Source organism: Lonchura striata, chromosome 1A (assembly GCF_050655825.1).
Source record: "Lonchura striata isolate lonStrDom1 chromosome 1A, ASM5065582v1, whole genome shotgun sequence".
Lineage (NCBI taxonomy): Eukaryota > Metazoa > Chordata > Aves > Passeriformes > Estrildidae > Lonchura > Lonchura striata.
The window spans coordinates 44,279,613-44,303,611 of NC_140741.1; positions in this window are offsets into that span (position 1 = coordinate 44,279,613).

The window sequence follows — 23,999 nt, forward strand, 5'->3', positions numbered from 1 at the left end:
CTTATTTGTAAAATAATACTATTTAAAAATATGATGAAAAGATATCTATCCAAGAAACTTAGCCTTGTTTATTTTTCAGTATAAAAATTAATATCATAAGATATAAATAAATGTTCTTTTTACAAATATATATGAATGTATGTCATAAAAAATAAACCATAAATTATGTTAAAATAAAATCAACAGGAGAGCATTCAAAGTTAAAAATAAATGTGATTGTCTAAAAAATGTCAACAGCTAAATATAAAAGGGTAGAATTTTGTTTAAAATTTTTTAGGTATAGTTGTCTGACATCTCTTGCATTTTAAATATCTTGAACTTATTCTACTGCTTTCCAAATACTTCATTCTCTAATTTTCTTAAACAGATAAAATTAAGTGTATAATTAATAATAAAATATGAAAAAGCAGTTCACAGAAATGAATAATTCTACCAGAGGAGCTGCTTTGCAAATGCAAACAATCCTTTGTTGTCATCTTTATTTAGGAGCATACACTGATCTCCAGAGCTGGACTATTGAAAAATATCATTTATTCAAAGAGCCCTTGAGCATGTATTTAGAAGGAGGTTTGGACACAGAACTCTAAGCTCAGTAAATGGATGGCAAGGACCCTTTCTGGCCGGTTCACCTTCATGAACTAGACTTGAGAGTTAGACTTCTAACAAAGCTGAATACAGTGGATGGGGAAAGTCAGTATAGCTGCCAGCATTCTGAGCATGTTTCCCTAAGCTGTCTCTAGCACTTTTCCCTCAGCAGAGCAGGTGTGCCTGAATAACCTTTTGCCTGTGGCCTAGGGGACCTTTCCATACCTATAGACAAGTTTTCAAGTTGACAGGGTGAGGCAGTGGAGAGCAAACAGAATAAGTATCCCTGTGAATGGCTCCCCACACAATTTTCTCAAGCAGCTGTGGCTTCAGATTTTCCCATCCAGCACACTGCCTGCTCAGACCTGCCCTAACCACCCTTTGCGCAGTGTGAGCACAGCTGCTTGAGGTGCCTTAGATGAAACCAGATCATGATTTTTTTGTTAGAGTTATTTTAACCTGTCTCTATTGATTTGTTTGGTTTGTCATTTAGCCCCACAAATTATTCTGGCTGCCATAATATGAGCCAGTGGCAAGGCATTAGGGGTCCTAGGTGCACCTGAAATGGTTGTTACCTCTGAAAAGAGTGTGTCAAATACATTGTGCCCTACTATTTAATGTGGTGGTAAATCCAGTCTTCTTGCACCAATTCTGAGTCTAGAAACATAACAGCCCCTTGAACTTCAAAAACCTCACTCTGCCTCTTCAAATGAATTCAGGTGTTTTTCCATTCATCTTTGATCTTGAAGCTTTGCTGTCTCAAATGTTGTCTCCCCTGGTTTTGCTTTATGCAAGATCAGAATGGATCAATCTGTAGCTCAAAAAAAGCTAGTATAAGATCCTAAAGACATAATTAAAAATCTTACTGTCCAGTTTGATAGAATGCAGTTGTGGATTCAAACCTGATTTATCTCAAATATGCACTTCCATTTACTCCAGTAATACACAGGTGTGGTATAAATGATCATGAACCTGCAGTACAAGAAAAACAAGCTCATTTTCAGAAGCCTGGCAGACATTCATAATGCTGGTAAATAATGTGTAAGGGCTCAAAATTTGAAAAATAGTTGAAAACAAACCTGACAGCATGCATCAGGGCTTGTACTTTAAGTTCTTCCATTTCTAGTGCTGTCTAAAACTTGTCTAAAGCCACAAAGTTTGCATGCATGCTACAGTTCTTTAATGTACAATTTTATCCTGGCTTCTTGATTTGAATCCTCAGACACTCATTTGTATATTGCACCTGTAAATTCATATATACACATACATATATTTTGTATGTACTTTAATCTTCTGTGCATATATCTAACTTCACGTACTGCATGTGTTTTTGTCACAAGTGCAGTAGGTTCCAAGCACAGCTAGTGCAGCTTTCAACTGAGACTATCTCTGTCAGCCTCAGGCTCAACAGCCTGGCAGGAAAACCTGCAAATCCTGCTGCACCCCACGGATTTCTGTGATTTGCAGTGTTGATAGAAACATCCTCCTTGCTGAGGCATTAGAAGTTCCCAGATGAGAAACCTTTGCTTCACTCTTTCAAACTCACCAAATTGTTATACAACTGCAACTTTGAGTCTCTTTGATGCTAAACTTGGAATATTGTTATTGCCACACATACAGTAAAAGAAAAAAACAAACAAACCGTCAAGTAAGGAGGATAACACTGCAGCTAATGGGTGTTTTATTGCATGGTTTTAAAAAGGCTGATATTTCTCCACATGAAAGAAAAGGCTAGGCATTTCTCATCCTCAGAAAGATGCTGTTCTATGCCACAGTTAATAGTGTTATCTCATATTGTCTATCAGTGACCTTAACACAGTCCTACAGCTGCTGTGGATTTGATGAATTATTTTGGGAATAAATTTGGTCCATTCTGGTAAATTACATTCTGGTAAATTGAGTGGTCAATAGACTGTATCATTAAATCTGATGTGGTGGTTTGGGATTTTTGTGGTTTTTCTTCTGTTTTTGTTTGTTTGTTTGTTTGTTTGTTTGTTGTTGGTTTTTTTTGTTGTTGTTGTTGTTTGTTTTTTTTTTTTTTCCCCTAACTGATCCCTGACATATCAAATTTTCAGCTGAAAACTTCAGTAAAAGCCAACAAAGGGTCTGGAAAGACACTGGTGAAAAATGTCCTGTAGGATCATAGAATTAGAATATCCTGAGTTGGAAGGGACTTGCAAGGATCATTGAAGTCCAGCTTCTGATGCTAAGTCTTGTCTTCTTTGTTTTAATTTGCAGCCTTAAAGAATACGTAAAAAGTGGTTTATATATATATTAAGAATTGGTAAAGATTGTAAACATAACAAAGGACAGCAAATAATAAGTGCAACTTGTAGATATTAGAAATAGAGACAAGAAGGAATGTAGGCCTCCATTCTGCAAAAAATTATAGAGCTGTTTATTTTTAAGAATGTGAGGGTCTTTTAATTCCAGCGGTCTACTCCTATATCTGAGGTCACAAAAGACAGGAGCACAGTGTTTTCTGGAGATTTTTTGTACAACAAGTTAAATCCATATATACAGTGAAATGTACTTTGAAAATTAGATTGTTTTAAAGGAGACTACTTAGAATGCAAGAAAATTCATGTGTACAAGTAGGTGTACAAGTGACAGACCAGGGAAGTACCCTGCTTTAGCTGCAGCAGAGGGGAAAGTTTGGACTCTGTTTCACCCAACGGGACATTTGACACTTTGATTAAGTTCATGTGAAGACATGGGTGTGACAAGCCACTTAAGAAGCATTTGCAAATTATGTTTGCTTTTAAGAAATAGGCAGAGCACTCCTAGGTTACAGGAAATAATAATTCTAACTGGGTATTTATAAGGTATTTATCTGCTATTTTTTTTTTTGCTTCTGCAGGTTGCCTTTGACTGAGAGGTCATAAGAAGCTTTCAGGAGCCCTTTGCAGTGCATAGCTGTAGTTAGAGCTGCAGGAGCCGGTGGATAAGCTCTGGCTCCCCGGGGTGGGTGCCCGGGGTGCCAGCCCATCACCGAGCGGGTGTCGCCAGCCCTGCGGTGTCCTCCGGGGGCACAGCGGTCCGGCCGCGCTCCCATTCAGGTCCGCGGGGCGCTTCTTGCCTGTTATTGACAGAATAAGTAAACCCTCAAATTAAATGTTCGGCCAGACAGAATAGATAGGCACTAAAGATGTTACCAAACACGTTTTCCTTTCTCAAAAGAATTCTGTTTGTACAATTAAACACACTTTAGGTATTAACTGCTTTTGATTTTACAAATTCGCTATTTAGAAGCTGATTAAGCATATTAAATGGCACTAATCCTTCCAGACAGCGCCTTGGAAATTACTTTTTAAGAGCATCACTATTAAATTCAAGTCTGTTTATTCCTCTGAGCTCAGCACAGCAAAAAGCTCTTAGAATAGCAAAATGCTTGCACCTTTTAATGTTAGCTGAAATAGTTAATAAAGATGTGTTTTAACAAAAGAAATGAGAGACCTGTTGTGAAGTCTCAAGATGTTTATTGCCTAAGAAAATGGGGAAAAAACCTTTTAGCACTTTTTAGATATTGTTTCATTTAAAAATTAATTTAGTATGGGTACAAAATATTGAAAGGAAATAGAATGAGAAAATAAGACATGTAAAAATTTTGAAGTCAATGGGATGGTTGTCACTGTTCAGATTTTTAAAAGCAGTCAACTTCTATTTCTTTCCTTAAGGAATACAGAAAAATATTGTTAAAACTACTTCATTTACATACCTAAAGAAGCATGGTAAAACCAACTGCACTTGAGGACTGCCAGGGCTCACCCATGGCAGGTTTAAAGGGAACCTCTACTAAGAATTATTGAGAGAAGATATTATTATGAAAAACAATTGTATCTCTGGTTGTGCTGGTGGGAAATTGCCAAGGAATATATTAATCAAATGTTTCACTTTCTACCATTCTACCTCCAAATTGAAAGGGGAACAAGGTTTTGCATTTAAGTAATGGAAAAAAGAGCACAAACTTTTGTTAAGAGGATTGCTTATACAAAAAAACACCCTCAAACAAACCCACAACCCCCCAACCCAAAAATAAAGCAAAGCAAAGCAAGAAACTCCACCCCAACCAACCAACCAACCGAAAAACCAAAATCCACAATGCAAATGCAACAATGCATACAAGTCAGGAACTTGCAGTGCTTCAGTTCTAACTAGTTTATTTCCTTAGGTTTCGACCAAATATCCTATCCATTGGACAGTGAGCAATGCCTGTGAAACAAATGGAAAACAGATCATAAACCAGCCCTTGCATATGGGCTATGAACTGTGGATAGGCAAATGCCCGTTTACTTCATGCAGGTTTTGTGACTGCACAGACTTTGGAAAGGATGGAATTCATGGAAGGACTACAGCTTTATAGTCTGATTTCATAGTAACTTGTCAAAGCTGGACAAAATATGTCTTTTGCTTTCTTAATTAACTAAGTGAAAAAAGTAACTTCCTTTGCTGTTTCTGAGTTGGAATTTGATACCTGAGACAATAGGACATATTTTTTTCAAACCAAACAAAACCCATTCCCATTGCCAGCAAAATTGGCAATTTGGTAATTTTCAAGCCAGGACAAGTCTAAGATATAAAATGTCTTTTAAAAAATCCCTGCAGATAGTTTATTACCTCTCCAAAATAAACATGTAATAAAATAGTAAGTAATAAATACATATTAATTACCTCATAACTATGTACAGTAATCAACTCTCTCAGTGCATTGATATGGAGCTCTCTGGGAATCACACTGCCTGTGGACGTGTGAGCTCTTTTTTGGAATAGTATTGTCAAATGTCAGTAAGAATAGAAGCTTTGTTTGTGTCTAGAAATAGGTAGGTATTTTGTGATTCTTTGATTCACAGGAATGAGGAAAGCTAGGGTCCAATTTAGACCAAATTTTGACTGGCTGCCACATAATAAGAAGACCGGCAGCTCTGATTTGTAGTCGGGTAGAGGGAAAGTGAAGTTATCTGTGCCTCAGATGAAGCAGTCTTTGAAACAGGTATTAACTCTTTGGATTTCCAATTGCAAATATTAGTGCTTGTCAGGGGAAGCTCTTGTTACTAGCAGATGGACTCCATCTCTTCATGCTTTCCTTCTCCAAAACTTTGTGGTATTCAAAGCCAGGAGCTTCTACAGAGTGAAGAGACATAAAGACATATAGCTGTCTGTAGACAAGTTCAATAATTCTTAGTTTTCTGCCTTAAAGAAGCAGAAAGGACTGTCAGCAACAGGCAAAATGGATATTACAAGTTGATGAAAATTGTATATACAGAAAAATATAATCTGCATTTGGAAAATGACTTGGAAAGGGAACTACTGATGTCCTCCTCTTCCTTCCCTCCCTCTCTCTCCCAAAATACTGAGAAAGAAAGAAAAAGAAACAAAGAAAAGAAAAAGACAAAGAAAAAGACAAAGAAGAAAAAAAAGACAAAAAGAAAAAGAAAAAGAATAAAAGAAAAAGAAATAGAAAAAGAAAAAGAATAAAAGAAAAAGAACATTCTTAAAGGTGATGTATAGAATGAAGTCAGTCTATGAAAAAAAGACAAAAAGAGTTTATTTCTGCTTTAAGATAGTCAAGGACAGTGTTCAGTGTTCCACATATATTTTCTAGATTATTAACCTGGTAAATTCAGCTTCCATTCAGTCACAGAAGGATAGCTTGAGCAGAGAATTCTAGCATTTAAGTGAAAAATCAGTTTCCACTGTCTTCAAATAATGTAGAGCAAGTGACTTAGGCCCATAGCAGCAGTCAGGTACCTTAAATTGTTCCTAATCCTGAGACTACTGCTATCAAAGTCCTGCCTGGGTATTTGTTGCAGGAGATCCCTAGTACACATTTCACACTGCCTGGAGCAACATGCCAAGAATAGTTCCTTATCTTGCAAGCAGTTAATTCACCAAGTAAGGATTGAGAGATTCTTAAAGAATACAGTTATAGACATCTACAGCCAACATTTAAGAAACTTGTAGTGTCTTTCTTGGCCATCTCCCTGTATCTGTCAGTACTCCACTGATTTTGTCAGTTTTGTCAGTCAAATTTGGTTGCTATATATCTGCTTCAGTGTAACCTAATCTCTAATACACATATAATACTTACTTTGTCTTAATAAGGGATGCTTTCATACTATTTGTTTTCAGCTTGGATGAAGAGGGAAAAGTGATGAAGAAGGAAAAGTACTAGCTGCCTCCAATATGACCATCAGAGTAGTCTTGTGGATTATTGACCAACCCAGTGAAATCCTCTCTTAGCACTAACAGAGAGCACCAAGTCTGGTTTGGAGGTGTTTCCAAGATTATGGTTTTGGAGAATGCACAATTTAACACATTTTTCAGAAAATATAAGCAGTCTTCATTGCATATTGTTTATAACTTTCTCCACTGAGATTGTATGAGCTCAGCATGTACTTCATGAATAGCTTTGTTGTGAGGGAACGTCTGTTCACACTTTAGGAGGTAACTAATGAACAGATCCAGTCCATGTCCCTTGATTTGAGTTGTATGCACGTGTTCCTTTAGTAACTACTTTGTATTCTCCATAAAGCCTTCTTGACCTGCTAGAGCCAGACTTTCTTGCATGGATGTTCCAGGAATCCATCCCCTCCCTTCACACCATTATGGTTGTACTAGTGTTCTCTATATGATTATTTGGGTTGTATTTAATGTAATCTCTGGATTCCTGTTGATGTTGTTTGCAAATCTTGCAGAAAAATCAGAAGCACTGGGTGTCACTGACCAATGAGATTCTTGTTAAGTTCAGATCCTGACATATACATGACATAACTGCATATGGCAAGGTCACTGATAACTCTTGCCTACTGCAGGGCAAGCTGCCATGTGTCACCCATGCAGTTAGTTCCAATGCAGTTTAGGTTTTGCATTCTTAACTGAAAGTACTTAAAAGTACTTCTTGAGGGATGTACTCAGATCTGCTGACTTGAGTACATGGGCATTGGATCATTATAATCCCCTATATTTTACTGCTTTTTTTGTTCTGTCATTCATTGTCCTACTAGTATGAAACAAAAACATTGTTATTTGATGCATTCTTTTCTGAGGCCTTTAATTGTATGCTTGGTAACTGCTGTGACAGTCTAGGATGTCTTGCAAGTCTGTCTTCATTTGCTTGAAAAGCACCTATTAGATGATAATTTGTGCTTAAGTTCCCTATTGACACTGACTGATTTGTGTTCTACCATGGGGCATGGAGGCCTGTTGTCTCAGCAAGTCAGATTTGTTACAAATCTTTCAAAGATCAAAAGAGTCTCTGCCTGAATTTGTAAGCCAGAATCAGTGCACATAAGTAGAAATGATGATAGGGAAGTGCAAAGAAGAAATAAGAAACTCTTGAGTGGTGTTAGGTCACAAAACAAGCAGAGCAATAGGCTTTATAAGCAATGCAGACATCTTTGCCTATGACCTTAGTTTTGCCCTCCATTCAGTGCAATTCATAGAAAATGGAGTATTAATCAGCTGCTATCTTGTAGTTCCTGTAACTTTTAATGAATAAAAGATATATTACAGATCTCCTAGTTCTGTTGATTGCTCGCCTAGTAATAATTTTTGATAAATTTGTGTATGCTACTGATTTAGCATTTCTTCTAGTGATGGGCCTCAGCTTATTTCAAACATGTGATGCAAGCTTTTGTGCCATCTTCCAAATCCTCTAGAGCTGCTGCTTTATCCTGCTTTTTTAAACCACAGTCCCATCTTATGGCTTATCCATAATAGGAACTATGTTCCTGAGGTGTTTTTTCCTGAGATATGGCTACATCTGGAGTATGAACACTCTTAATAGATAAACAAAGTATTTTATTTTGCAGATACTTTCTGCTTTATAGAGCTGTAAGGATGCTTGTCTCCAGAAGGCATGCTTTGATGTGTATCTCTGTCATTAGTAACGCTGTTAGAGAGTTGTCCTTATCCTGGCAGTAGCATCTCAGTAAAGTAATTTGCAACATGTGGTGGTTTCTTTGTGATGGTTAATAACCATGAGACCATGCATCCAAGTAACTTGTCCCTTTCCAGAGAACATGAACTTGGGTTTTCATGAGTACTACTGTACCAGAAAGTGCAATTCTAGCTGCTCTGTACATTGGGAACATTTTCTCTTTCATCAAAGATCTGGAATTATATTATATTTTCTGAAAATCATCTAAAAATCCTAAAGATATAAAAAATCCTGGATCAGGTCTATCAATGACCTCATGATTGGATGCATTGCTGCTTTCTAAGTTCTTAATATGACATTAAGATATAATGGAGTTCTGGTTTTCATATTTTTAATATTGGTAATTTTTTCCTGTCTTTGTTTTGAGTTCCAAATATGAAACTCAAAACAAAGTACCATCCTAGCTGAGGCATTTGCAGTCAGTCTGTCTCTTGAATTTCTTTATCCTTGCTTGTTCTCTAGGATTTACTTCAAATTGGAATTTGAGGAAAAAAGTTGGCTCCTTGATTGAAAAAAAATTGTTATTTCCTTAGATAGATTAAGAATGATCTCATTTCAAACCAGTCATATTAATGTCATTTATAACAAATATTTTATAATCTTCTAGAATAGGGACTGTTTCTGATAGAAAGTCAGGAATACCAAATACAGTCAAACTTTTGAATCATGGAGTAAAATAGTTCCTAGTTCCAGAGGAATGCAACAGAAGTGGCATTACAGAGGTATATGAAACTGTCACATACAGGAGTAAAAAATCCATTTTCCACGTGGGATATGCTTCTAGGACTTTATTCTTTCTGGTGTTATCTGTGGTTTCTGCATAGAACACTTTTTAATTATTACTACTACTACTACTACTACTACTACTACTACTACTACTACTATTACTACTACTATTATTACTATTATTATTATTATATTTTTCTGGTTGAGTTGTTTCACTTAATGTAAAATTACTTATTCCAGAGAAGAAAATATATCTCTTTTGCTCTGTGGAAAACATAACAGCTCACATTTCTTTAAGTTTGGAAACACTGAGCTGTTACTTGAACTTGTTTAATAAAGGGGAATTTCTGATATTGGCAGAGAATAACTCTGTGGAAATGTCTTTCTCTCTGCGTAAGGATTTAAATTGCCCAAGATACTCAACACTTTGAAAGTACCCTTAGCATTTCACTTTTCAGATTTCCATTTGTGCGAATATGAGAAAATGAAGGAATGCCTTTTTTTGATTGGTTCCTTTGCAGAATTTCAGTGCCTCTTTTCTTCAGCTTGTTCTTTTAGCTCTGTTTGCCTTTGTAACTTAAAACCAAAAGGGAAGCTAATAGTTTGAAAGAAAGATGTTTGCTTAACAGCTAGTGGCTCCAGCTAAAATATCTGCAGCGTCCCATTGCACTCACACGCTGGGTGAGGCAGCCCAAGGTTTGATTGTAAAGCTTATAAAGAATTGTGTATTTCTTACTTTAAGAAAATACTTTTTTGAGACTTCTGCAGTGGTTTTGGTAATGTTTTGGGTGCTTTATTCTACATTTTTCTATAAAAATGAAGTTTAGAGGTTTGAACAGTCATTCCATATTTTTGTCTGTCAGGTCATCAAGGATTAAGGTTGTCCTGTGCAGGGCCAAGAGTTTGACTTGGGTCACTTCCAAGTCAGATACTCTATGATCACCTCTTGTCATTTCGAACCTACTATCAGTTTTAACCAAGACATGGGTATTCAGTCTATAAAATCAGAGCAGAAGCAGTCCAAAATGAGTCTCAGAAGTATGTACAGCATCAGTTTTCTTCTATGCGTCCACAACAATTGCTCTTGTGTGAACGTAAACCGCCATTTTTTTTCTTTAATAAATGACTGTTAAAATATCCTTTTGGGGCTCACTTTGTGGCTAAATCGAGTTAGTTTATGAGCAATTTTTAATAGCGTTCTGCTGTGTTCATTCTACCTAGCATCTGGCAAACCAGTTGTAGTTAAACTCTCAGTATTTGGGTATTTTCCCCTTTTTCATCACTCCACTGCAGTTGCTATAGTAACAGAGGGTATGTTAATGTAGTCCGATTAAAAATATTTTAACTACTATATATTTTCTAAATTATTTTCATGGTAATAAATCTCAGGTCCATTTATTATAAGTATGCTATTATTGCTACTCTAACAGACTAAATCTGAATTATTCTAATGTTAACAGTCTTCAGGTATGTGGTGGAAGAGACTTTTCCACCATAAAAAGTCTGAAATCTGTAATTTTTTTAACCCAAAAGAGACCCCAGGGGGATTTTAGAGCAGAGCTTTTACTGTTTGAAATATCTAGTTTGGGTATGATTCAAACCTACACACTGAAAGTAGAAGAGTAACTTTGTTACTCTTTATAACATCTTCAAAAAGTTATTCAAATCACTTAAATTATCCTCCGTTCTGATCTAGGAAACATACCCATACAGTGTAAAATTCCTCACCCCAGGGGAGGTGTCTGGGTGTTCACACCTATACCTGAACATGTATTAACCCATTGGACTTTGTGTTTCCTGGGCTCCCTCCAGTCCCGGCAGAGCAAGACCGTGACCATCGCTTTGACCAGCAGACATCAAAATTGCAACAATCAACTCTTGCTGTGGGATCCATGGATGGTGATTAATTACCTTTCTACTCTTGTCCTTTCTTTCTCTTTCCTCCTTTTCCCTTAAACATTTTCTCAAGTGTTATTTTTATGGTTTTGTATTTTTGCAGTTCTAACCAAAATGGCTACATTTAAAAATTTATCTACTATCTTTTACTACCTTAATGTTCTAAAGTTTGCAAGTCAAAGTTTGTTATTGAACCTCCTAAGAATTTTGTATCTCCTGTGCACCACCCAGAGTGAGACAAACAATCCTCCCCCACACTCACTGATCAGGATGGGGCATAACTTCAGTGTGGATGATCATATCCATACATGAACACCATACAGAGGGAAAAACCCTATTTCCAGGTTTTTGGGTGCAAGTTTGTGTTGATTCTACACATTTCAAAAGAGGAAAAGTGTTGCCCATTCTAGAGCAAAATCTGGTTCTTTACCTCTGGAGTAAGAAAAGAATGGCTTGTGTTTATAAATTATTGGTCAGAAAAGTCTGTTGCTATAAAGATTAAGTCACATGCAGTGTGAATTATGTTCTGCACATACTAAACTGCCTCATGGGTTAGTTAAGGGTAACTGGTCAGCAATTCAAGGAACATGCTATTTTGATGTCAAAGGTTCAGTGGTAGAACTGTAGAAAAAGACTTAAATAGGTGTCCAATTGATTCATTTTATCATGAGTTTTTTACATTTCTCCTGATTTAAATGGGGAGAGTTAAAATCAGCTTTGAAAAGTAATTAGAATATAATGTCACAAAGAATGTAAGGAATAAATGATGTAAAGAAATTATTTTTATTCTCTCTTGTGAAATCTTCACCTATTTCTCTGTTATATTCCAGTTTTCATTACTTGTTTTTATCTGGAATAAGTTCACTTGACTGTGTATCTCTTGAGTTTATGTTTTTCTCACTGATATAATGAGAGTTCAGAAATATTGGAGACCAAATTCATCACTCACTTGCTCCATTTATGTGGCAATCTCACCACATTGTATGGTTACAGGTAAATAAACAGGCTCCTCTCTAGGTAAAAACATGTTCAATTAAGTTTGTGTTTCAAAATAAATGTAATGTAAATATTTTTATAGCTTTTTGATTTAATGTGGAATAAGTTAGTTAACAGCTTCAATAGTAAAAAAAGTGCTAAATATATGTAGAAAAACTGTTTTTTGTGAATTCATGTATACTTTTGGAAAGCAACTTTGGAAATATCAAGTGTATCATGTTACATCCTTTTCTCTGAAAATGAAAATCTTGAAAAACTCCAAAGCATAGTAGTTCCATCTCTCTGAATAAAATAGATAAATATTCTTTATCTCTGAACATCCTTTATTTGATATAACCCTAAGGAATGGTTTGTGGAGCTAGTCCTGTATTCTTTATCTCAGGAGCAGTACAGTTGTGATGAGATACAGTCAGCTCTCTCATTGAAACTATCTGGACCCTGCATTGTCAACCAGAATAAAGGACTTGAACCATTTAAAAAAATGTTGAAATGGTAAAATAAGAAAACCTCTCCTTATATTCTGTAGTGGTTTTCTATCTTAATTTCTATCCTGTAGCCTACCATATTTCTCCTGCATTTGTGTTTCCCAAAATCCATCTCTCAATGTCATTGCTATTCTTTACTTATCTGCTATCAATAAAATAACATTGTGGCTAGCCTCTGAATGGTAGGAGCTTGTAAGACATTCTCTGTATGTATTTCATTCTGGATGATGCTTGTGGGCTCCCCTGCATTCCTATCGCTTTCAGCTGCTGTGGAGTTTTCTTTCAGAATATTGAAAGATAATGTCTGATTGCAGCCCCCTTCATTTGGGTGAAAGATTATAGTTCATGGAGTTTCTTAGTTATTCCAGAGAAACATTGAAATCACATATTCTTTAAGACCCAATTTGCAGACAGATAATAGAACAATAAATGAGAGTAAACCAAACTGGCTTTATCCTTCTGATTAGTGTGCACTGACTATCAACTGGACTGAGGGATCATTCACTTTATCAAATGGATTTTCACAACATCTGTCTAGCAGTTCTCGTTACAACAGGTACCAGGACTTTTCAATTTCTCCTACTTGTCAAAGACCTTACTGACAATAGTGAAAATGGGTATCTGAACTATCTTGATGACTTATTTTCCTTTCAGACCCTTCAGATTTTGAAAATCTGAATTCAGATATTCCAGTAAAGCATGTTTATCTACTTGTTTATTAGCTTACATTCTTGTAAACTGGCAAAAATATTTAAAATATTATTTGCAGCGTTTTGAAGTGAAATAGGATATATAAAGTGTTGTTTCAACTTTCAGTGTTTTCAGTGTTTGGAATTATTTTCAGGACCAATAAAGCATATGCAGAGGTGCTACCCCAGATATATATCAGCAGCTAAACTTCATGTCAAATATTCTGAGTACCTGGAGAATATTGAAGAGACTGTCTTGTTCTTTGTGGTACTATAGATTTACATTTCTTTCCCATGTAATGCAACAATGGTATTTTAGCGGAATAACAATCAGAGATTGACTGATATTCAAAATAAACATGAATTATGAACTGACAAAGTCTGTTAAACAGATGATAGAGCAACCATATATTTTATTAAAATACTGTCTCTGTATGCACTAGACTTCTGTGTTTAATTCATGGAAATATTAATTACAGTGCTAAACCTCTCCTGACAGGCACAGTATAACAAATCTTCAAATAATAAAACACACCTAATTTCATCTCAACCCCTTTTCCATAAGCAAATGCATGAGTACGTCTCCAGAAATACATAATCTCATCTACATGGAAACCTAAATATTTAAAATTAATATCACTACTGAGGGAGGGACAGAGGGTTTACTATGGAGGGACGTGATCTACAGCTGCTGTTTAATGCCAGCCAACTTATATCTCATGCCAAAAATCTCTGCTGTTTGTTTTCTTTTGTGAAGAAGCAGATGATTGTCCAGATGATATCCAGATGATTAAAAGGAAGCTGAATCTGTATCCTATCAAAGCTCCTCTGAAGCTCATCCATAATTTCTCCTTTTTCCCACTGTACATACTTTCATGTGCAAAAAGCTTCAGACATACCCGAGGCTATTGATGAAACAAAAATAATAAACTAGTGTAACAAAATTGAATTTCTACAGTAAATTGCTATGTGATCAATATCCAATACATTAAATATCTTCCTTACAATGACAATTATCCTGTATCCTATCCTGCTTTATAAATTACCACAGAAACAGCAGCTGATATAAAAACCTTTGTGATCTAGGCCAACTTGTGTAATATTTCCCTATGAACCAAATAATAGCATATTTGTAGTAAATTTGTTTGCCAGTAAATTTGTTTTTAAGGATTGAAACATGTATATCTTGTTATGTCAAAGACATAAGATTTCTGCTGTTGAGAACAGATTTTTAAAAAATAATTTGAGTGTCATTTTTAGGGACCATAGTATTAATTTAGCACATTAGAATACCTCCTGCATATCTTCTGTGCAGAATAAACACATCAGTTTTATTTTTAGTTTATGTTGTAGCAAGTTCTTTAGAGGTCTCTGTAACTTACAAAAGACAATTTTGTCCAAGTTTATTCTCCTTCTGTGTGAATAACTGCATTATGCCTTCTTTACTGAAGTAGGGAATTTTAGAGCATAGTTTATCTCATCTGTTTTAGACAGTTACTTTAAGATGGGTTTAATCACTCTTTAGATTCTATTGATCATATACACAAGATTTTAAATTATTATAAAAAGACACAGTTCAATATAATCAAAGAGATTCTAATGTACATTGTATCCTGTCTTCTATCACTTGACCTCACAGGAAAAGGACTATATAGCGTTTTCCTGAAAGAATTTGATAAGCAGTCTGTCATGCGGATAAAGGCCAAGACAGCTGGGGCTGTTCAGCCTGGTGGGGGGTGTCTCACTATTGTGTACAAATATCTGAAGCAAAGGTACAAAGAAGAAGGAGCCTGTGTCTTTTCAGTGGTGCTGAGTGACAGGACCAGATGCAACAGACACAAACCGAAATGCAGAAGGACCCCTCTGAATTTCAGCACTTTTTACTGTGAGGGTGACAGAGCACTGGCAGAAGTTTCACATGAAAGCAGGAAAGTTGTGTACAACTCTAGGCAGCTTTGCTTGAGCAGAAGAGTTGGACCAAGTGACCCTCATAGGTCACTTCCAACCTCAACCATTATGTGATACTGTATCTAGATTCTATTAATGATTTTTACATAGGGATGTTACTGGTTTAAATAATAGGTAGGATCTTTGAGGGTGGAGTTTTGCTTTATAGAAAGACATCTCAACTTATGTTCCTTCTGCTCTTATGAAAGGGGAGCAGCACACTTCCTCTTTTGTAATCACTGATGGTTTTGTTCACTTGAGCGAGTTGTCTGACTCTTAAATGAACTGGGTTCAGCTTTCTGGCTCATCAGCATACTAAACCCATGGAGGGAAAAAATGATTCTTTCTTCTTGTTTAGTTTCTTAAAACTGCTCACGTGCATCAGTGGTATAAGTGAATTCACAACCAATGGCAAAAAGTAATTTCCCCTTTCTTTTGTTTTCTCCCATGTCAGACTTCATCCTAAGAAAAGGAACATGTTAATGAGCAACTGTTTAATTTTTCTACTCGTTCAACTAGATTCTGTGATCAACAGTGCTAATGGCAGCATATGCTGCAACAATACCCACTTGCAAAAGAGCTTGATCTTCTGAGCAGTACTGTCTTGGCTTAACATCTCAGTCTGGACCTACCTGCTCCAAATCGCAGCCCAGGCTGTCTGGAAGCCTTTTAGAAAACTTATTTGTGAACTTCATTCACTCCCTTCTCTAAAAATAAGATGTCTGGTTTTGCATGATTTCAGAATTAAATTAAGTGAAACTCAACGGTTGGGATTTTGTTTTGCTTAGACCTCCTGGGTGCATGTGGATCTGTAGAGGGGAGTTGGGGCTGGTGGTGCAGGGAGCCACACAGAGCAATGAACAAGCCAATGAACCAAATAGGCAGCTCAGGTCTTGCAAAGAGGAGCTGCAACTTCACAGGCAATTTAGCTAGTACAATTTATTCTAATTTATTACAGTAAACTACATATTAGCAAATGTTAACAGATCAGGGCAGATTTATGTCAGGGAAGGCTACTGTGCTAATGAATGGCCCCCTCATTAGCATTGCCTGGAGCAGCACATGCTCTCTCTCGGCCTCTCCTTACCACATGTTCCCATTACCATCACAGCAGAAACAATCCTTTCACATCTTGTAATCTCTGACCGAGAAGAAACCTGTTTAGAAGGTAAAGAAGGGAACTGGCAGATGCCTATTTATATGAGCTCTTTTTGGTTTTATTTGGGCATTTACTTGAAGAAGCACAGGAATTACTAGGTACTGAGCACCTCTCAAAATCCATATTCCAGTTTTGGTTACTGCTAGAGTGGTTGTAGTTTGTACATGTTTGCATTCCTGCTTACTGACTGTGTCTATCAACTTTTCTGCCTTTTTTTTTACGCTGTATACAAAATAGGATTCCTAACACCTGTCACAACAAAAGATTTTTTTGTCAGTATCATGCTTTTTTTTTTTTTTTTTTGCATCAGTGAATATAAAGTATTTGCATTTCAGCATTACAGTATCTGGCTTAAAAGGGGAGAAATATTCTGTAGATTTTGCTAATTAGCTACTATAAAGCATTTCAGATCTTGGACTGGCAGGTGCTGGCAAAGCATAAAATATGATCAACATACCTTTAAATCAATGAAAGGCCAAAAGTATCACAATTCAGAGAGCAAACAAACCTAATTGTTTACTTTTCACTCTGTTGCAGTCTGTAAGTACAGACTCAAAATTAATGTAGTATACTTTAGCCACCCAGCTAAAACCCACAAAAATCCATATAAAACACCTTCCAAATTCCTCAATGCCAGATTGTGCTAGTTTAAGAAAACTCTTTCTGTGATACCTTTTCTTCTTTTAAATGTTTTTGTTTTTATTAAAAACAGATTAATTAGCAATTTGAAAGGATACAATTGATATTTTCATCCATTCATAATCCAGCTGTTGATAAAACTACTCCAAAACAGCTCTAATGGTAGAGTCTGCATTTCCCCCGCTCTCGTGCCAGACAGCTATGAAGAAAACTTTACATACTGCATATTAGCAAATTGTCTGAAGACAACAGTGTGTTTTTTGGATTTTTTTAATAACCTGTGAGTACATGATTTTGTAGCAATCATTAACTTATTGTCGGTCCTTTTGTCAGGCAGTTTGAATTTCACTCTATGAACATGTGTGAGGTTCCTCATTTGTTTTTTCTCTTCAAGACAATTTGCATTTACTATAAAACACCTCATTGAAAACAGGAAAAAGGAGAGAAATGCAGACGCCCAGATTTTCCTAACTGCTGTAGCCACTGTGAATCGCCCCATAAAACTTCCAGATCCTTTTCCTTGGGGAAGAGTGCAGGTGGTGGTGGGTTGCAGGAGTTGCTCCTAAGCTAAGCTCTTGCCAGCCACCAGCAGAGAGGGTGGAGAGGGGAGGGAGAAGGTGTTGGTGGGGCTGGGGGGGTCTGGCTGCTGCCCTGTGTGGGTTTTGGCAGCTGGTGAGAGGCAGGGCTGCTCAGAGCGAGCTAGGGGGAAACAGCCAGGGACTGAGACTGGAGACTTTCAGTTTTCCTAGAACTGCTCTGTAACATTTTCAAAAATGAGGAATTCCTGAGAATAATAAAGAGAGAAGTGGGGAGGGAGGAGAAAGAGAGCTAGAAATGAAGTCCCTGAGAATCATTCATTCACTGGTGACATGGAGGGGGAAAGGGATAAGACAAGAATACAATGCTTTAGGCAGTTGAAATCTTTGAATTTCCAGTTTGGAAAACCTTGAATTATCTAAAAAATTGTTGAGATTTGCTTTGAAATTTTCTTGTCAAGATAATAACTAGAAAATTAATTACTATTCCATGTGCACTCCACTGATTCTCTCTGGTTGGATAAAGCTTTGTGAGGGTATTTTTTCCCCTATACATAAATTAATATTTTAAGACCAGAAGGGACTGTTCATCTGACCTCATACATAACAAAGGCATCTCATTTGCTGTATATTAATTATTGCTTCAAGTCTGATTCAACTGCAGCATACCACAGAGAAATCTTCCCACTTCAAACTGTTATCCTCCTTTATATGACAATGAGCTCTATTGTCCTTTTTTTGCAACCATCACTTCAGGAAGTCTTACTTGCCAGGGGCTCAGGTCCAGTCTAAGTCTCCTCCTCTGGTTCTCCTTCTCTAGTCCTGGGAGAACAGTTGGTTATTCTTCCTGATTCAGTACATGACTTAACTTTTGATCATGACAAAAGCCATATCATTATCTAAGCAAATTACATAAAACAATGCCAGCAAAGCAGTGGTTTTGGATTTTTTTCATCATCCCTCTCACAAAAGTGCCAAAGGCAAACCGTAGTGATATCTGACTTGGTTTTTTTTCCCCTCATTTAATTTGTTAATTAAAATATATATGCAGATTAGGGTCAAAGATTGTCTCTGTAGGACTTTACTCAAAAACTACTCCATGTTTATAGTTGCATTTCAAGAGCTGCTGGTTTCTAAGCTGTGCTGTGTGCTCTATTGACTTTACAGCATTCTTGTTTATTGTTCATAACATTGTGTGGTGTCCTGTCAAATAATATTTGATTTATTTACATTGTCACTTTTATCAAATCTGTAATTTCACTTGCTATTAAATACTTCATTGCTGTTGTAGGCAAATTGCCTCTTGGCATTTTTTTCTTTAGAGAAGTGACAGCAGAGGTGACAGGCTTTCCTGTGACAAGGCAAGAACCTGGAAAGGACACAAAAAGGATCTGACTGAGGGCAGTATGGGCAATTAATGGCTCAAACAGGACCAGCTTCAGCAGAACCCCAGGTTAACAGTGTGACTGCCTGGGAAGCACAGGAGAGGAAGCACTGTGGTCCTGGTAAGAATGTGGAGACAGGAATTCCACCTGACAGGGTTGAATACCTCAGACACGGGTATATGTGAGTAACTCCTGTGAATATAAAAGAGATGTCCACATGATTCCTCATTTTTCACTCCTGTGTTAAGTCTGGCCCCCTCTAATGACACAACAATAAATGTGTTACAGAAGAACCATAAAATTGTCCCTCTTCCTATTTCCTGTACGTTATCACATGTACCATGAGATGGGATTATATAGTTAGTTCTTTTCTACCTGTACAGGATATTCAGGTAATAGACTCAATTTCTGCTCTTGGAACAGCAGATGTATTAGTTTCTCTAGTAAGTCATTCCTCTTCCAGCATAGAAAAAAATACAAAAAATCAGTAACAAAAGTTACATTGTATTACACCCCTAATTTAATGAACTTTTGATAATAGTCTCAATAAAATAATCTGCTGCTTTGTCGAAAATTACGTCTTGCAAAATTCCTACTAACAGTAACTAAACAGAGATCACCAACACAAATACTTTCATTAAGTGGAAACTCTGATATAAATCTTTTCTATTTTACTACTAACCTCAAATGAATACAGCACACTGGAAAAAAATCTAACTCTTTTATTTGAGTTGGTTACTTCAACTGTCTTCAGTAATGCCTTCAAGATATGTTCTTGGCTCAGTTTATCAACAAGAAACTTTTTGCAGAGGTTTTGGTTGGTTGGTTTTCTCCTTTTTTCTGTGAATACAAGAGTGAGCAGCAGGGCATTGAAGTTTGTCTCACTTTGATTTGTTTCATCTAGAAGGGAACAGATCCAGTAGTGTGCCAGTCTAAGGCACTTTCCCAGTTTTGAACATTTAAAACTAGTACTGGAGTAATGCACTAGCCTCTCTAGTAAGAACAAACATTCTAGGATGTATTTGGAAGAGAGAGAGGACAAAAAAGATGAGAGAAATGAGATATTGTCAAACAACATTGGGAAACCTGATGAGAAAATAAGGGGATTTTCTTAACAATTGGACCAAGACTCCAAAGTACTTTAAAAAAAGACAGCGACAAAGAATAAGGAAAAAACCACATTCTCTCATTGCACAGTCAATATTTAAAGGTGTATAATTCAGAAAAGATGGTTGTGGGTTTTTTTTTATTTTTCCATCCAACTACCTTTTTTAAAAAGGGGAAGAGGGTATTGTTCTCCCAATTTAGATTTAATGAAACAGAACTTTTCACCACATGTATACACAAATGTGAGGGGGAAATCATGCAGGTATTTCACAGGATACCCTCCCAGTGGAAGTTCCTGTGGGCAAATTCCTGGGCTGCTATTCTGAGAGGATCCTTAACAGTCAGCATGTGGTTGGTCCAGTACCAGGCATGCTGGGTCAGGCAGTCACGATATCCTCACATGGCAGCACCAATTCCTTGGACTTTCTCGGAATACAGGCAGTGGCTATGAGTGTGTGCACCAGGTGTATTTTAAGTGCAATCTCACTGAATGCAAATATTCATAAAAGATGTTGCTGGCATCCTTAAGCTCTTGTGGCTTTTATAATTAATTTCTATTTTGCTTACACTCTGTTGTATTTCCTTGCCATTCCCTTTGTGGGTAAATAAGATTTTGCTTCCATGATAACTCTCACAGAGCCTCTGCTTTACCAGGTGACTCTGCAGTACAAACAGGATATGGATTACTTATGTGCAAACAATCACACATATGCTGAATTACCCAGAGCACACAACAAACAAACTATGTTGACATTATGCCTCTATCCAGACTTTCTGGCAGTTGCAAGTGCTGCAAAATGCTACCTGATCTGGCACAAAGTTAGGGTGGAGTGACAAAAAATACCCAATTCTGCATAAAGCCTGACAGCATAGAAAAAAACCCCAGTTTTGGTTTGGTTTTAACAAGTTTGAAGTAGATTGAATTCAGGCTATGGTAGAGGGCTGTTTTTATTCCATAGCCAAAATATTTTAGAATGTGGCACTAAAATCCCTAATCTGAATTTACTGTATTGTCAAACAATGACTTGAGTTTAATAGGCAGAAGGGTTGTTGAGAAAATGTATTTCAAGCGAGTAGAACAAATTCACTTGGAAAACATTATTTTCTTATTGGTTTGTCTGGTTTGACAAATGACTCTTAATAGTCAGCTGAAAGATAATAAAATTGTTGATTCTAGCTTTCTGATTCAAAAAGCTGATTACTATATATTCAGCATTACTTAAAGATATCTGCTTTTACTATAAGCTCTTCACAAACATATCCCATCTATGACTTTCTACCTACAAATCAGAGTCTGTGGCATATTTGCTTCAATTAACCTATGCATTGGTGGGCAGTGCATGGAAAATGGCACTGACAGTTCATGTCATCTGGCTTAATCTTCTCCCTCCCAATCTCTCACAAAATGAAAAAAAATTCATGTTAATTGACATGAATGATATAATATGATATGATTAATATAATAAATAATAAAATAAATATAATATAATATAATATAATATAATATAATATAATATAATATAATATTATATTATATTATATTATATTATATTATATTATATTATATTATATTATATTATATTATATTATATTATATTATATAAAACCTCGATTTTAATTCTCAAAAATATCAGTGTTTGATATTTTCAGATATATCACTGTGCTTGATATACTCTAAAAGAGTATCTCTGTTGAAGAAAGTCAGCAGTTATTTATAAATGAGGCACCAAAGCTCTTAACTGTTTTGCATCCAAGTGTAGAATAAAATCCAAAAGTTTCAGTTAATTTCCCCTGACATGCCTGGGGAAACAGATACTTCACATGGAACCCCACATCCTTATACTGTGCAGAGACCTGCTCAGGGTCACTAGAGAAGTCAGACATATATATTAAGCTGACATACACTGAGGTGCTCAATGAATGTCTGCCAAAAGGGCTTATGTCTATTTGAGATCTGCCACTTGCTCCCCTTCCCCGTGCAGTAGAAACTTGAAACCTTTCCCTTTAGTAATTGAGCAGGATTCAGCTTTTCTTCTGAAAGTTATTGACTGGACAAGGACCTTTTCACACAAAAGCTTGGGGATTATGCCAGTTGCAAATGAAGCACTTAATTAATTTTGCTTCTCACCCTGAAAGAATTCATATGCATATTTGCCACCTCCCTCTCAGGGAAATGTGAACCCCTGAACCACACACTGACAGAGGATGAAGGGCAGAGCAGCGAGACACACAAAGTGCTCACAGACCCTTCTTGTGGATCTGGAGCATGCAATTTCACAAGTCAGTGAGCCATACAAACCTGGCTTTAGAGTCTAGTGGTTAGTCAGTCATATGGAAAGAGGTGTCCTGGGTTTTGACTCATCTATTTTATACTAAATAACAAGATTTAGACTGTCTGTATAAGGATTTGTGCATCCACCTCTCTCCCCCCACTTTGCAGCCACAGTTCTGTCAACTGCAGTGTTCAGAGCTTAGTTCCAGCACCAATGCTGCACCTTCATTTCAACTGCAGGAATGTGCTTGCTGCATGGAGTCCTGCATCAAGAGAGGATCTAAACTTATGCTTCTCTGGACCTTCAAGGACCTACCTGCAAAATAGTTTCATCTAGAGTATCACTTTTGCTTTGTCCTGTGATCAAGGATGCTTATCTTGTGAATGTCCCCCCTCAAGTATCTCAGTTACCTGACTTCTACAAAGGATGCTTCTGCAGCAGGTTCTGGGATACAGAGCCTTGGATTTACATGCTGTCACCAAATATTTTATGTGCTTGAATCCAGATCTTAAAAACAGTCTCTATGACATTCAGCACTAATACTGAGTGTAGGATTGTTCATATTTATTTTAAATAGAAAATATAAAAGCTGGTAAGACGATTCTAATGTTATTTTGGTCATTTACATAACCAGTGACACAGTACAAAAAAATCAGTTATGCTGCTTCTTCTGTAAGAAGTTTAAGGTGGACAAATTTACTCTCTTGGGATAACTCAGAAGTAAATTTCAGTTCTCTCGCTTCCTGAGAGACCTTCCTGGTGGGCATTCTATCATCTAAGCAATTATGCACTCTATGCTATCATAGGATCAGATGTGATTTATTGTAGTCCTGGCCACAATTAACATTTGAGTCTTCTCAGGAGATTTTTAACTGAGTTCAAGTACCAATCAACTCACCCATTAAATTAGAGGAATTGGGAGAAATAAGCACCCATTTTCCACTTCTGAGCATATGTAGAAGACTAAAGGTAATTAAAGGTAATTAGGTAAAAGGGTGTCACCTAATGAATTTATGTAGCTTACATAAGACAACCCTCAAAATTGGGATAGACTGTACTTTTCTCTGAGACTGTGTCAAGATTTAGACATCCATTTCACATTTTAGATGGAACTTGTTCTAAGCAAATATGTCTAAGAGAATCAGTGGAAAAAATTAACCATATTATATTTTCCCTCCAAGATTTATGAATGTATGTTACCTGTGATATTATGAATGTATGTTAACTGTAATAGTCTTACTTCATATTTCTGCTAGGCTTTACATCTTTGTACACCTATGGGTTTAGTTCACTGGCTGCATCACTTGCTTCCTCACAAAAGAGCAGATAGTAATAGGCAGTGAGACAGGAACTCTCATGTAATTCTCCTCAGCCTTTAAGTGTTTCTATACTATCTATATTAATTAGTGATAACTTCTTTCAGATTGAGATCTTGGAAACCTGGAAACTTCAAAAACTATTATACAGAGATGTATGCTAGACCATCAGCAAATGCAAATGTAAATGCAAATGTAAAAAAAAAAAAAAACCAAACACAACAAAATAAACCCCCCCCCAAAAAAAACAACTCAAAAGACAAACAAAAAAAACTAAACTAAATCAAACAACAAAAAAAACCCAACCAAAACAAAACAAAA